This window comes from Neolamprologus brichardi, chromosome 14 (assembly GCF_056152115.1).
Source record: "Neolamprologus brichardi isolate AB-2024 chromosome 14, ASM5615211v1, whole genome shotgun sequence".
NCBI lineage: Eukaryota > Metazoa > Chordata > Actinopteri > Cichliformes > Cichlidae > Neolamprologus > Neolamprologus brichardi.
In genome coordinates this window covers 11,116,759-11,134,357 of record NC_142117.1, presented here as the reverse complement: position 1 = coordinate 11,134,357, position 17,599 = coordinate 11,116,759, and positions in this window count along the sequence as shown.

The following is a 17,599-nucleotide window of genomic DNA, read 5'->3' as shown; positions in this document are numbered from 1 at the left end:
ATACCGCTTTTTTAATCTACATCCACACAACAGCACTGATGGGTCTCAACAAACAATATTAGAATCTGACAAAAAAAATCAGATCACTGAAAGTTGCATGCATCCAATACAATACTTGAAGTATAAATATATGTCAAAGTAAAAAGAGATGTCAAGAATGAGCCTGGAAGTAGGGGTGTGTCTACTAAAAACATTGTCAGGATAATGGTTCGACTGGTGAAAAAATGTCCAAGGACACTCACTGGTGAATTGTAGAGGTTAATTGAGTTTTGGTATCAGAAAGTCAACAAAAATGCCAACCACCACACGGTTTTTGGGGAGCTGCCAGAAAAAAAAGGCTCTGCTGTCAGTCATGAACAAAGCCCTTATAGTCTGACAAATAATTACAATGATAAAGGGTTATGTGGTCAGACAAGACCAAAAATGTCCTTTTTTCTCAACTACAAAATGTGGTTTGGAATCCATACAGAAACAAACCTCACACCCATTGCCACATGTTATGATGGATTTTTGATGTTGTGGGTTTTTCTTTTCCTCACAAAGACCTTGGTAAACACAGCATCATAAACTCCAGGGAATACAAATGATATTATGAATAAATATCATGATAGCTGAGTAGTTTCTCCCGAGATACTTAAAACAGGCCATCAGTGGACCTCCCAACATAACAGTGATCCCAAGATCATCTCAAAGCTTAAACAAAAAATAGAAGAATACATTGTTTTCTGATCAGTACAGTTCCCTGTCCCCAGTCAAATATAGATTATATGGGAAGAGTTGAGGAGAGCCTGTATGTAATGATCTGGGTAGCTAATGGAGCTGAAAATATTCTCTATGGAGGAATGGTTTAAAATCATGTGTTTCAAGTATACTGATATCAACATGAATCACAGTATAAGACGTAGAGCTGCTATTTCAGCATATTCTAAAATGAAAAGCTTCCAATAATTATAACACACATCCTTTAAGTCTCCCCTATGGAAATAAGTAGACATCCATACAGAAAGCAGGCTTACATATATTAATGCCAGAGGTTGTTGTGAACTGAAATTATCAGCCTGTAGGTGAAGTTCATGAATAACATGAACAGCCTCTTCAGTGAATCTGCCTCTCTCAGTCAGCCTCTCTGTGAGAGTTGATGCTCATCAGGCCTTACCTTCACCCTCACTGATATTGACCTGGCATTTACAGAGAGAAAAGAAAACCTGCCAATTGCTTTTGGACCAACCCTCCTGAAATATCTGATAATGGAAGAGCAACAGGCATAGATCCATGTTTTGCTCTATTGTTGTTTTTTTCTTTTGATCCCATACAGTCTTTTCCTTTGTATATCATTCACACATCAGGCATAAAGACACTGACAACGGGAGATGCAAAAACAGTGAGGGGGGATCCAAGAGAAAGCAAGAGTGAAAATCCATTGATGTTCAGATGAGATCATTGTGATTTTCTTGTTTTAAAAATAAGAATAATTTCTTTGTATAATCTTTTTTTTTTTTAAATTTTTATTTTACCTTTAAGTATGTTTATTATTATTAAGCATAAACCTTCACATAAACCTGGGAAACAAGTCAGTAAAAAGAATCACCTCCTCAATGTATTGCAGTCCTCAGCGCATGAAATCCTCCCTTTCCAAATTTGAATCTTCAGCACTTATATAATCTGGAGTATATTGGAGTATATGTCTGGGTTTTTCAGGGGGGGTCGTGATGGTATTTGGTGGGCTCTCCAGTGAGATGTCTACCTTTCGTGTAAATTGTTGCATTAACTTTAACAAAACTGGTAAATAACTCCTTTGTGGATTGGTGAACACAAAAGGGGCAAATGTTTATCTGGAATTGGATATCTGCTGGACTCTGGAAATTGGTTTTCTCCATTAAGATGTGTCTCTGTGACCAGCAATAGGTGTTGTCCTTGATCGTTTCACTTATTTACACATGCTATGAGGTGTGAGTATGCATAGCATGGCATGTATAGCGAAAGACAAAAGATGATAGAAAAGCAGAAGTTATTTTTACCTTTCTCCTTTGTTCCTGCTCTAAATCCTAAACTCGACAGCAGGGAATTTGCATTTAAAAAGGTATACAGTGCAGTGAAGATAAAGTGTGAGGCAGGGGATATTTTATTGTTGTAAGTCATCATATCTGCTGTCTATACGAATTAATAAAATAACTCCAGGGAAAACTCGAGAGGGCTAATAGAAGAATTGAATCTTAACGAGCTTCAAAAATATTGTACTTTTTGACAGTTTTGTCAGTCTTACTGTTAGGCTACTGTTTTCATGAAGCGTACAATGCCCATGGGTCTTCTGTATTATCAATATTCTGGATACAATGAAATGTTCCATGTCAATGTATAAGCTGGAAGAGTTGTCTGGGTCCAGATGAATGCAAATCCTGTCCCTTCAAGCAAATACTGGGGATTACTTCTGCACACTGTTGTGTACTTATCATCATATGCTAATTCACTTTCTTTGCACACAAAGTCTTATTCACAGTTTGAACCAGACCAATATTTGGTTGCCATTTGTTATCCTCGTGACACAGAATGACATAGATAAACTGAATTTTTAGAACGGTCATGTTAGCAAATTACAAATGTCAGCAACCATCAGATAGACCTATACTGAATAACAGTGGTATATTTTTTTCAAGTTGGAAGTCACACATTTCATTAAAACTGGAACTGACATGGCAGAAAAAAAATAATAATTTGGGGATCCAACCTTTGAATTTCAAGCTTCACTTTCAATGTAATTGAGGCCCACAGCAGTGAAAACACCTCTTATTTGGAAGGTGTCAGAGTCTTATCAGCTGAGAGAGGAAATGTGTATTTGTGTGTATCCAAGTGGAAGCGCACACAAGAGTGAATGACAAAGGTTAGGAATATTAATGTTTAGAGATGGAGCAGTGGAAGGAGCCCTGTCTCCTAAAAATAAATTTTTCAATTTCTATTAAACTGCATTTTCAATCACATTTGAAGGGGACTGTATTTGCTCTAAGATTACATTTATTTGTGACATTGAGGAAAAAAAAAAGATAAATGTCTCCGTGCTACTTTTGCCCTTCCTCCCAAACCTCCTGGGTGTTTTTCTGCGATATATAATACATGGCATGTAATGCATGTTTGTCATGTGGTGCTTCAATGCATACAAATCTCTCAACACCTGAAGCAGACAGAGTCACATTAATAGCATCAACACAGTGACGTTCTTTTCCTTTTGATTAACACAGCCTGTTTCTTGTGATGATTTCTTTTCTTCTTCTTTGTGTTGCAGACATTAAACATTGTGCTCACACTGGCACTATAACCTATCAAAACACAAGATCTGGCTTTCAGGTTTTCTTTTTTATCTTTAACTATGTAAAATGATCATATTCCATCCATCTACATTCAGTATGTCTCCTGCAAATGCAGCACTTACAGCAAGAATTTATACACACAGCATAATTCTGTTTCCTGCCTACTTATCCATGGTTACCATCCCACCAACCCTGATGGCTCTTTGATTACATTTCCATCTTCTTCTCTCTGTCCCTCACACTTAAAAGCTTTCTGAGTGTGTAATTTCAACCTGTTTGATTAGAGCATTTAGAGAAAAGCACCAACAGTGATAATGGTACGGGAAATGTATATTGGTTTCTGTTATCCTTGGGGATGTGCAGTTTAATGTGTAGACGTGTGAACTGTAGAATAAGTGAGTTGTGGCAATATATTCAACTTTTGAAGAGTTAAGTTGAATGCTAAGTGCACTACATTGCGTAACACCTACAGAAAGAAATCCCCGAAGCTTCTGGATCAGTTTTTTTGCTGATGTTAATGCCAGGGGAGGTTTTCTTGCAATCTCATAATGCACCTCAGCGTGGGCTGACCCCACTCTATAACTCAGTGCTTCAATGTAAGTGCTTGGTTTCATGGCTGTGGGTTTGAAAAAACTTAGTGATTAAGATGTGCTGCTCAGTATGAGTATTTTTGTCCATATGGCGTCTTCTCTTGTATTCCCTCTCCATTGCATGCTTTTATCCATCCCTCCATCTTCTTCTACTTATCCGGGGCAGCCTAAGCAGAGAAGCCCACACCTCCCTCTCCCTGGCCACCTCCTCCAGCTTGTCTGGGGGGAACACCAAGGCGTTCCCAGGCCAGCCTTGGTGTCCCCCTGGTGCATGCATGCCTTTAATCTTCTTTAAAATGATAGAGGATTAAATGATCATTATTATTATTTTATCAGTGTTAGCAAACATCAGGTCAATCATGGTCACATCCATTCATGCAGACTTTGTGGACCTGGATCTGGTGGCCTAGTCTTTATAATTTTTGAAAAAAATATGTTTTATGGTCTCTTTAATAGTTTAATAGTCTCTCTGTATGAGTTATAATACATTAAAGTCAGGTGGCAGTTTTGTAGTGAGTATATTTTACACAAAAACAAAATTCTACTTGTCATGGAGAAAGAGTTTACATTATGCCATTAAAATATTTAATGTTGGCTGTCAAATTTGTTCCTGGTTTAGCTAGAACAAATCTAATTGACAGTGTTTTTGCCAGCCTCAACCTTGAGTGCACACATCAGTCACGCCATATAGTGGGATGTAATTTCAGTATGCCAATCAAGGATATTTCATTTTGGCTGTGTTTTACAATTTACTGCTATTGGCATATAAGTCATACTGGAAATCTGCATACTTGCTGTGCACAGCTGTATGATTTTCCCTGATGACGCAAGACTGAAGTCTGCATCGTGAAACCTGAAGCACTGCAAACCCAGCTCACTGAAAAATGTAACTTGGCTGCCTGTAACATGAGACATATCCTTGCACTGTATTCCTTTTGTATTGTGGTTTACTCCATTGCTCTTTGTGATTTTTAATCAATATACCAGTATTATTAAGGACTAAAAATATGTCGTCTCAGCTTTAACACGCTCGTTGGGTGACTATGACACTACACTTCTTTATTAGATCCCAAATGAGCTTTTCACCACCAAAAGGGAGTCTTATACTGGCTGCACACCATTAGGAAACCTGGCACATAGAGCCTCAGCAGTGGTCCATGTCCAGTTTACTCTCTGTGCAAAGACTGACATCAGTCTTAGAAGAATAAAGGATGGTTTGTCAGCAGCCCTGGTTTACACAGATAACTTTTTGACCTTAACACCACACACGCGCGCGCGCGAGCGAGCGCACGCACGCACACACAATTTCAAAGCTATAATTTGAGAGGAACAAGTGTTGCAACTAGACACTCACAGAAATAAACAACACCCAGTCCGTCATTTGAGCAACAAAGACATGCTGCATGAACACAAAGAGTGTCCTCCACTGCTGTCCTCTATTTTATTTACAAGGGTGACAAGCACAGATTAATGATCAGTGGAATAATTGTGAAATTTTGTAGGTTGTACAGCTTGGTTTGCTAAACTTATGGCAAAGTAGACCATTTTCAGAGCTGGTTAACAATGATTCACTTGCATTTAGGGGCTCTGTATCCCATGATATTGACCCATGCTGTGTTCGCTTCAATAGCAGATAAACGTCTACTAAATAGATCAATATTGAGTACTGGCACCTTTGGTTTCCTTTTCTGACAAAACGTATGATGTCAAAGAGGTGTAGCCTGTAGTTTTTAGTCTAAGGAGCTTGGAAAGAAAAGCGTCTGGACTTCTTTGAGTTGCTTGAAGACGTTTCACCTCTCATCCGAGAAGCTTCTTCAGTTCTAAGGGTCAAATGGTGAAGAGTCCCAGATTTAAACCCAGTTTTTAGTTGATGCCATCCCTGCACAATTGTAGTGATACTTTGGTTCACTTTGCAGTCAGCAAGTCCAACTTTTTCCTGATTCCCTTCAGTTCAGTTTTATTTAAATGCAGCCAAATCACAACAACAGTTGTCTCAAGGCGCTGATGATGCTGGGATCTGCCAAGGATGCTCCTTTTTAACTTATTCTAACCATAATATTTATGAAGGGAGTTTCTAGGCACACAATTTCTAGAGTGGAGGGTCAAGAGTTCAGGTTTTTTTGTGTTGTTTTGGGGTTTTTTGCAGATGATGTGGTTCTGTTGGCTTTATTGAGCCATGGCCTCCAACTTTCACTAGGGTGGTTTGCAGCTGAGTGTGAAGTTTCTGGGATTAGCCAGTTAGCACCTCCAAGTCTCGGGCCATGGTATTCAGTTAGAAAACAGTGGAGTGCCCACTCCAGGCAGGGAACAAGATGCTGCCTTAAGCTAAGGCATTTAAGTGTCCTGGGGTCTTGTTAATGAGTGAGGGAGAATGAGGTGAGAGCTTGACAGACAGATTGGTACAGCATCTGCAGTCACTGGGACTGATCAGGAGTGGTGAAGAGAGCTTCGATTTACGAGTTCCTACCCTCACCTTCAGGCTGTCTTTCAGAGAAAGAACAAGAAGCTCAGTTATTCAAGAGAGACTTGGAGTAGAGTAGAATGCCTCCTGGATACTTCCAAGGCTCCAGGGCACGCTGAAGAGCTTCCATCTCTGGTCTGACTGGTGTGTTTATTTCAGTTATTTTATCTTTTTGGTCAAAATGATCCTTAATGACCATACATATGTACATAAATGTATCTTTACAAAAAATAACAGTAGCTGCCAATCTTTTTTCTTTTAGATAACATTTAAAACAGCAAACAATGTTTTGAGACCAAATAGTTTATAATATCATTCTTTTGCTGTTATGATTGCTTCTTACAGTAAATTCCTTTTGGAGTCAGCAGGGACACCATTTAGCAATTCATGTATGTTCAATATGTCTGTAAGATGAGGGTTTAAAAGTGAAATAATTTCAGCGGGTTACCTTAAAGAACTTTAATATGAGAAAATGGTTAGGCTTAGTCTTCCTAGTGTCAATCTTGACAGTAAATATGCACTCTTCCTTTGTCTGTTTCTTTTCAACTGACTGAAGTAATGACTTCTCTAGTGAGCATCTTTCTCCAGCTCTATAATGATTTCATCATAGTTATGGGACATTTTTCCCCAGAATAACATTTGACCTTATTATAAACTTATAGTGTAGGTATAACAATTTCAGCAATCCAGCCTCACTTCATTTCCTCTGAGCTGCAGGAATCTCCAGACTGTTACAGGCACCTCTACTATTGCTCTGATTTAAAGCTAGCTGGTTTAATCACCCTGATCATTTAAGTAGAGAAAGTGAATGTTTGTGCGAGTGTTAGAGTAACATGGGACTCCGTAGCAAATTCAAGCGAAATATAAGTATATTTTCTTGTATTGAAAAGCCTGTGAGATGTCGTGGGACATTCATGCACACCTCATTCAGTGGATGTTACTCATTTGGCCAGGTAGGTTAAAATGGGGCTTCTTTACCTCTGTTGAAATGTAGATATTTGCCATTATTAACATCATTTTAGATTTACAAAAAATAAATCTACAGAAGGGAAACCATTCATCCATCTGATTTTCATTTTCCATATACCTGTTAATGTTTTGTAATACCTAGAAACTTAACTATATATGGTGAGGAATTGTGAAAAATCTCTTATAGAAACTGATATTGTGCTCAGTTTCTTTTCTCAATAGTCTCAGATTATTTTCTGGGACTCCAGAAGTTCATAGTCATCTGTGTAAAAGGAGTGAAAAGGGGAAAACGTAAGAAAGGTGTTTCTGAGAAAATTTGGTAAATAATTATTATTTACCCTGACACCGCAATTTCACGATGCTTATTTGATGCTTGTCAAAAAATAAAAAATAAAAATCCAGGAGGACTCTGAAAGTGTTTTTGCTCTGTATGAGCTCTTGGTGTTCACAAAGTATCTTTCTATTTATCCTGGCTGGCTCACCTGCTGGATCTCCAACTGGTTACACTATTTGTGTTGATCAGTCTATTACAATGATGGGCAAATAGCTATTCTCTTGTATTTATTCACTTTTTGGCAAGGATCTTTGAGCCACAGCCAAAGGTAGATATTTACATAACTGTTGGCTACACACACACACAAGCACAAAATCCTCCACATTAAACGAGGTTATTCACAAGAATTTCACCAGCGAGCTTAGTGACTGCCATTAGCAGTGATGCCATGGCCAAACGAGCAGCTTGAAACAGCAGAAGGACCCTGAATAGAACCAGTTGGGCGATAGCAGACTCTCTCCAAAACGGAATGTATGAGACTTGCAAAGGGCGTGATGCTGTTAACAAAAAAGAAAAAATAAGGACACAGTGGATTTGATGATGAGTCAAAGAAAAAAAGAGAGTTTCTGACTTGATTTACGTATTATGTAATTTGCAGGAGTGATCGGTGATCATTAGCATTAATCTTGACAAACAGTCAGATATCCCTCTAGTATGTTTCAATAATTTTATATCATGCAGCTGCAGAGGACATTTATTCAAATATTACAGAATTACTGTTTTGCTTGTGTTGAACACAAAGAGAAACAGAGAAAAGATTGGTGAAGCACGTGTACGTAGACTGTTTCTAAAAGACAAGTGTAGCCACTATGATCCAGCTCACTGCTTTCTAGACTGTTTTGAAGTCACATGTTGTCATATGTTTCTATGTTTTGGAAGCAGAATTGATTATATTTGATGAAGTTTACAGTATTGTGTAATAGCTGCAGTCATGGCCAAAGGTTTTAGCAGTGACGCTACAGCCGTGCAGAGGAAAACTTTGCTCTAGCAAAGGTGCAAATAAAAGATTATGGAACTTATTAGATCCCGTTTTGTTTTGTTTTCATGAAAAACGATCCAAATTTTATTTTTAAAAAATTGAAAACGATCAAATAAAATACTGTATAAAATTTACTGTGTGAAATACTAATACTCATGTCACTCGCAACAGCTTCCTTAGTAATGTGTAATGTTTATGCTACTAATACCACCACTCATGATAATAACAATAACCTTAATAATAATTCAAATCAGAGTTTGGTGTCTTGATGGAGCAATAGAAGTCACGACAGAAGACAAAGATTAAACCATTTATGTACCCTGGCTATTTTTATATTTGATTCTATGCAGACTGACTTTGTTCGAAGTCAGGCTGAAGTGGTCATTCCAGAAACTGCAGTATTTAACTTCTCTGCTCTGGTTGCTAAACACCAATTCAAACTAATCATGGAACACTAAGGATGGAAAAATTTTCAGAAAAAAAATATTCAGCACTCAGAAACACGACAAAGAATTCCAACAAAGTTTATAAATGTTTGTAGGAGCACATTTATCTCTGAATCAAAACATGATGCCGTGTCCATTTTACTGTAGGTCTCTCTGTGAGTATTGCCATTCCCTCAGCAGCCTTTCAGGCAGTAATTTTGGAGAATAGACTGATTCCCCTGCTCCACTCTGAATAATTTCATGCTGCACTTATCCTTGAAAACAAACGTCAGTGGCAAACAGGAAAATAAAGAAAAAGGGATGGGAAGAAAGATAACTAACATAACAGCCACACAACCAACTCCACATTATCACATGGTGATAAATGGAAACTTTAGGAAGATTAATGCAGATTTGGTCCAGTTTAACAATTAAAGTCCTAACATTACTATTATTCTATTATTATTATGAATATTAGAAATTAAGACAATTTTATTCTGTGAGAGAAGACTGAATGTCAGTCAGACAGTACATCCACACACCATGCTGATGTTCTTACATTATCAGTAATAAAAAAAATAATAGAATAAGTAAAAACATAAATGTAACAACAAAACTGTCACAATCTGAAAGCAGGGACTCAAGCGCAGAACAGGTTGACGTCTCAGAGCACCGTTTATTTACACACCAGTGCGATAATATATACAGTGACGGGGAAAAATCCAGGGTTCCAAGGGATTAGGGGAAGATTCTCTCTCTCACGCTCACTCACGTCCTCACATCCAACTCACACACGTTCGTACAGCTGGGAGGTCACAGGTCCGGGAAGGTAAACTGGAACAAGAAAGGGAAAAATCACTCACAAGTCACGAAGGTAGGGCGTAAAGGTACAAGACCACGGGATCTGGGAAGAGAGACTAACGTTAGTAGCACAATCATCCAGCGATGAGAAGATCTGTGGCCCAGCCTCAAATAGTAGTCGGGAAATCAGCTGATCGCCAACAGGTGTGTGAGCCAAGGGCGGGAGCCAGCAGTGAGCTCCGCCCAGGCAGAGAGGTAGGGGAGAGAGAGAGAGACAGCAAAAACACAAGTGTAGCCTTGTGAGGCCGGGTGGGCAGGCACGGGGACCATGACAAAAACTTTCAGTGGTTGTGTGATGCCCAGACCCATGGCACACTCTACTAAAGTCGGTAACTCTTATGTACTTTTATTTATTCCTTCATCTAAACACAGTGACACACTTTAGTTTACAATAAGGTTATTGACTGGTTTAGATACATTTGTTCTATTTGAAGTGTGGACATTTAGTTTACTTATATAACTCATTTGTTACTTTTAGTGTCATAGTGATCTGATCACCCATTATATATACACTTGTGTGTCATTTCCTGGTTAGGTCAGTTATGTTTGTTTGGACAGACAGTAGGTTGAGTTCAGTCTTGTTTTTTTAACCTCTTTTATGAGCTTGGAATTTATCTTTTTTTTTGGTAAATATCTTTTTGGGTTAAATAAAAAAAGAAACAACAAAAAAACACACAGCCTGTTTTTTTAATCATTCCTGTGAGTCCTCCTGCTTCTAAATCGGTCCATCACAGGCTGCGAGATAACAATCCTCAGAATGTCCATTTTGAGGATTTTTCTACTCAAATGTTTATCAAACTTTGCTTCAAATCAGAGAATCAAACATGTTTTAAAAATTGACAGCGCTCTGCAATAAAGTATCCTGAGATCCCAAAAAGTGTAGCAGCCTCAGCATTCACTCAAAAGCCAAATACAGCTGTAACATTTCCCTTTTTAGATGTGCATCATCTTCACTACAGTGTCTCAGAAATACTACACTCTCGCCAACGCTTCCAAAGGAGCTGAATCGACCTTCTTTATGGCTCAGAGCACAAAAGGAAAAGGGTAGGAGGAAGACAAGCACTACTCAGAGAAAACAGAGACAGTACAATTTGAAAACGGGCTTTGATTTTGTTTTTGTTAGGAAGAAAATGTTCTGCCTGCATAAAATGGCGTGGTCAAAAAGTAGTGTAAAAATACAGTGGGTAGAAGGGAAATAATTAAATGAGATGAAGAGAGGTGAAATGAAGGAAAACAGAAAAAAGAAAGCAGGAGTAAAAACAGACTAAATGCTTTGCCATGCAGGTCATGCAGACAACAGACATAATCCTTTTTATTATGTAGAAAAACTGACTTTTTCCCCAAACTACAAATAATAATGGTAATAATGGTATAATATGTGTTTCTCACTCTGTACAGTGTATGTGCAACTACACATACGATAAAGGTTTACATTAATGATACTTTCTAATGATAATGATTCTTTTGGGTTATCCGGTTTTTAATATATTAATAATGTGTGCACCACTGGGGACAATTTACAATTTATTACTAGAGGACAATGCTAGTATTATTTAATGTTATTGTAAAAAAAAATCTTACTAACTCGTGTCTTATTTTGGAACACATCAATAGTCTCTGAATGGATTGGTCTTCATTTAGTGTGTCTTTAAACTCTGTTGTTGAGGATCTACTGGAAATACATCTGTTTAGAGCTGCTTATTGAGTATTTACATTTTAATTTCAGCCATTAATACAAGGCCAGGGTACTTCATCGTGAAGCCTAAATTTACATCCACTGACTTCCTTTGACGTTACTATACTGGCAATAGTTAGGGCAGTAATTATGGAGACTTACTTTAACAGATATAGAATCGATCTAAACAATGGGTGGAATTGCAGTTCTAGTTATTGATATATTATTTTTGTAAATCTTTTGATTACCACATGTAAAAAAAAAAAGGTCCATCCATTCGCTTCCGCTTATCCTTTTCAGGGTCGCGGGGGGCGCTGGAGCCTATCCCAGCTGTCATAGAGCGAGAGGCAGGGTACACCCTGGACAGGTTGCCAGTCTGTCGCAGGGCTAACACACAGGGACAGACAACCATTCGCACTCACACCTAGTGACAATTTGGATTATCCAATTAACCTATCCCCACAAGCTGCATGTCTTTGGACGGTGGGAGGAAGCCGGAGTACCCGGAGGGAACCCACGCAAACACAGGGAGAACATGCAAACTCCACACAGAAAGACCCCGGCCTGATGTTGGAATTGAACTCAGGACCTTCTTGCTGTGCGGCAACAGTGCTAACCACCGTGCCACCGTGCTGCCTTAAAAAAAAAAGGTCAAATTTATTTTTCTGCAGTTTATAGAAAATGAGAAACTTCTTCACTTTGAAACCTTTGTTGCCATCTTAATTTATTGCCAGGGTCTGTGAGGCAGAAAGAGGCACCGGCACACTGTTTTTTAAGAGGTTGTGAGTGATAGAGAAGGGTATGAGGCTATTGCGTTTTAACAGCAAAGAGGAGACTCACAGCACTCTGGCCACATATAAAAATTGTGAGCATTTGTTCCCTTGCAATAAAGCTTCTCTTCCAATATTTTACAGCATTTGTTTTATGTGTACTTTGTGGAGGTAGGAAGTGAGAGCAGAAGATGTAAAAAACAAAACAAAAGAGAAAAGTAAATATTTGATGTGGCAAGTTGTGGGCCTTTCTGGAGATCAATAATATACCGACTGCAGCATGACTCTGTATTACTTCAGAAAAGTAATACAAAGGTGATTTGTTACGATGAAATCTTGATCTAAAGCCTATTAGAGTATTTGATATACTAGTTCATAATTTAATTATAAACTTCACTTAAACAAGTTCAGACCACACACACACACACACACACACACACACAGGCATGATTTTCCCCAGTCTCATGTTTTACTTGTAATCCAATCGATAACAATATAAATTTGTAAAACAATATAAACTAACATGTCCCTGTCCTTCAATCTTTCATCTTCCCAGATCACTGCAATGGACTGGTGAGTTGTCTTGGCTTTACCCCATTTCACAATTTATAGCAGCTGAGATAGATATTCAGTGACACAGCATTCAACAAGCATTTGGGAAAATGATGGAAGTGGGAGAAAGGAAAAAACTAGGAATGACTAGGTTATTTTCATGGGATAAATGAAAGGTTACATTGGGTTAATGAGTCATCTGCTAAAATTCCCAACAGGGAACTCTCAGGAAACTGTCTGACCGACCATCTCATGCGCACCTGTTGTCAAAACTGTCTGAAAGTAAAGCCTGGAGAGTCTTCTTTGACATGTTATGTTCCAGGCTCTCCAAATGTCTCCTAGTTTTCCTGCTTTATGCCACTCTTACCTCTTTCAATCATGGCATGACATTCTTGTCCAGATGTTAATGTTTTGCACCATAATCACTGCATGACAGAGAAGTGTAGGCACAGAGAGCTGTGTGCTGTTTGATACCTGCTGTGCGTCACAGAATACCATCTCTACTGCCTGTGGTGGGATTTGTTGGTGCTCCTTTATGCTTTCCAACTTGAAGTGTGTTTCAAATTCATTTTAATAAAGTTTCCAGACTTTACCGTGGGCAATCCTGCATTTAGCAGGATATCCAATGATCAACTTCCCTTTTGCTAACACTATGCATATATTGTATTTTGACTATAGGGACTATTTTGTTCCTCGAGACACTATTGGAATAATAACATATTTTCAACCTAAACCTAAAATACAGAAAAATAAAATCATTTTAAGTCACGAGTGAACCAGCATGATCAACAGAACTCACCTTTATGAAAAGGAGTCATTAACATTGCTATTTGTGTGGGAAAAAACAAGTCAGCTTGCAAGTCAAGTGTAGAAATATATAAATATACAGATGACAGCCTGAAACACATGTGAAGTATCCTAGAACTGCAGCATAGGCAGTATGTAAATAACACGGCTTATCTCTAGTTTTTCAGAATCGCTATAAACGTTACTGCAGCTAAACTGTAACCTTTTTTGAAACTGAAGTTTTCCACTGCTGTTTGATTAATTTCAGGCTTTTCATTGCCAATGAAAAGCCTGAAATACAGAAGCTGTATACAATATACAGCCTGTATACAGAAGAAACTAATAGGCTGTAAAACAAAAACTGCAGATAACAGATTTTGTTAAAGTTCATGCTTTAGAAGAGTTCAGGCAATTACAAGAATGCGAAGCGTAGAATATCAGACAGTGATTATCTGGTGGCTGCATTGACTTTCTTTACATCTGGGGTGCAGTTCCTGTGATGTAGCTTGCTGTTTTAACATTTTCAAATATAGCAGGTTGGGCTTTGGATAGAGCTATAAGTTTTTTTTTATTTGAAAACAATATCTATAGAAGGGATATAGGGATGATTTGTTGCATTTTGTTTGTCTACTACCTACTGGCTACATGCAAGTAACTTGACCAACACTTTAGTGGACAAACACAAATTGCTCTTTAAGCTGTAAAGAAACCCGCAGGAGTTTCTACCGCTTACTGAAGTGTGATTTGCAGTGTTGGGAAGGTTACTTTTAAAATGTATTCCATTACAGAATACAGAATACATGCCCCAAAATGTATTCTGTAACGTATTCCGTTACGTTACTCAATGAGAGTAACGTATTCTGAATACTTTGGATTACTTAACATATTATCATGCATTTTACAACTACATGAATGTGATTTATTACTGTTACTGAAGGTCCGCGGCTCCGAACCGTAGTAAAGGGACCTCTGACTAATACGGTTTCCGTGTCGGGCTCGTTGCCGAAAAATAGCTTTACTTTGTTGTCTGGGTCAACTCTGCTAGCGAGAGACAGAGAGAGGTGTTGAAAGGCTGCTCCAACGGAACTTATTGTTTCGGAGGAAAACACGAACACGGTGTACAGTCGAGTCTTAATAGCTTACTTACAACTGGGCTCGTCAGGCACTCTTCTTGGCTGCAGTGGTTATTATTATATTTACATGCTTCCAGCTCCCGTTTTTGCTCGATGACAGCTCGTACTTTTCCTTTTTCTCCCTCCCTCGCTCACAGACACATAACAGGTATGGCAGTCCATTCTCCCTGCAGCACGGACTACACTGCCTATGATGCTACATTCTTTAGAGCTATGCCTGTAGCATTCTGCCTATTAGCTTAGCACAACAACAACAACAAAAAGGCCTCTCTCACCCAGGAAACACGCAGAGAGAGAGAGCGTCACCCTGTAACCATGGCAACCGTAACGCTGCCGCCTGGAACAACAGAACGTAGCTGTCAAACAAAACCCAAACAGGCCTGACCCGCCACAATATGAAACAGGGAAGTACCGCCGTGTAATCCATTTATTTCAACAAAGTAACTGTATTCTAAATACCACCTTTTTAAACTGTAACTGTAACGGAATACAGTTACTCATATTTTGTATTTTGAATACGTAACAGCGGTACATGTATTCCGTTACTCCCCAACACTGGTGATTTGGAAAAAAATTGCAGTAAGCACTGATTATCCTCTAAAGAATGAAAACCTCTGCACCATGCTCATCGTCAACTGTTGTGCCGAGGTTCTACTAGATGTCTGTGAGCTTCTTTTTATTTATTTTATTTACTTAGTCTTAAATATATAGTATATGCTTTTCCATCTGTGGTGAGGGAAATATTTTTAAAGTCTGTAATAAGGCTACTTCCTTTCCCCTCTGTCTAATCCTTTCGATGCTGCTGACAGAATCCAAATGATTTATGTCTACAAAATATGCGTACTGTGCCTTAGTTAATGATGTAGTTCATGGTGTTGGTAGGATTTAATGAGAATTTTTCAATAAAGAACTTGTCAAAAAATGATTTTTTGAAACAACATTTAGCTTTCAAAGAAATGTCGTAATTTCAAAGAGGTTTTAAACAAGGGTTCTTTTGGGAACTCAGCTATCACCATTCATGCTCATTGTCTTATGCAGTCTTGTTTCTATAAGGTATCTTTATGAGATAAGAGTGTGGAATGTGGGGACAGGTCCTGAGAAAAAGAACCATCTTTTCATTTTACATAACAGGATGTTGCAAAGGATGAACAATCACTATAATGCACTAGCAAACACACTAACACACACACACACACGCTCATGCAATGATATGTACACAACAATCTCAGTCCAATTTCTGTTTTGTTACTGTAACATCTGTGACTCTACAGACAACAGCAGACTCCTACACATTTTAAGTGTTGATTTTCCACGGAGACTCCGGATGGATACGCTCTGATTTTTCACAGTAGTGTTCCGATGAGATCATTTCATGGTTTAGAAAGCTGTGCGTGCTTCTGTCTGTGTAGGTGTTTGTTTGTGGATGCGCGTGCGTGTGGAGGGTGGGGGGCTTTAATTGTGTTTGCGTTCTTATTTTTCTTGTTTTGTTGGTGCAAATGGCTAAAATTATACTGGAGTTAACAGTTCCATACAGAAATGACGAAGTCAGCTGATTTGAGCTTAAATCAGATCGGTTTGCCAATAGAAATTGCTTTTAAGTGCTTTTGCATCTCCCCTATTCCATATTGACTCCTCTAACATGCATTAAAACATCTAGCTCTAGCTGTAAGGAGAAAAGAGCTTCATTACTCAGCCTGCTGGTATGCTTAGTCCTGAGAGGTTTGAAGAATCTCATATATCCAGATTGTTGACACTCATGCTCATCTGGTATGAAATGTCACTGTGTTTGTCATAATATGGACTGTTAAGACCTCTGGCTTCACTAAATAGATCACCAAAACGTTCTTATGACGAGTCAGTGACAGGCAGCTGAGTCGAACCAAGCAGAGGGGAGAAATCAGTCAGTTTGACAGTTCCCGTCACACATCTCACACTCCTCACCCGAAAAGCAGGTGGAAAATGTATAATGTGTGTATGTGTCTACGTTTGCAGCCAAGTCATTTAGCAGAAAAAAATATCACTCTTGAGTTTGTTTTACACACGAAGGAACTTTTTTTTTCTAATTATGTACTAGAGCGGATCCCAGTGATTTCACAGGAACTTACAGCAAGAGTGTTTGCCGGTGAAAGACTTCATAAGCGTGCTTTCATTTTATTTATTTATTTAATAGTATGTAAGAAAAAAAACATCAGTACATGTGGGTTTTCTGTATTTCCTGAAATAAAGAGCAACTTGAGGTGGAAAGAATGACAGTATAGAAAGATGCTCATTAGCAAAGAAGCAGCAAGTCTGCTTGGAGAAAGATGAAAAGAGCAAAAGGAAGATAAGAACAAAGGTGGACCTTCAGCTGCTGAACGTGTCCGCGAGGATCTCTGTTTGTGTTCATGCAGCAGGTATCTGTATCCTGTTTCTGGTTCAACTACTCTCACTGGAGCAGAACGGTTTTTATTCAGCATGTCTCCCCACCTGTCTGATCCTATTAGACCACAACACGTCTGCTTAGCTGATCAGGGCTGGAACCCAGCAGAGTGTGAGCTGATGACTGTTGATAATGAAGAAAATGAGGATTAAATCACTTGGTAATAGAAATTAGATGAGTGCATGTGACCGCTCTAATGTAATGGTGGTTCAGACCAGTTTTTTTTTTTTTTAAATAGGGCAAAGTACAGTAGCTCATATACACATTCATTCCACATTATCCCATTACACAAACAATGCGACTCCCTCTGTCTTTTCGACACTACCACCTCCAACAAACAAAC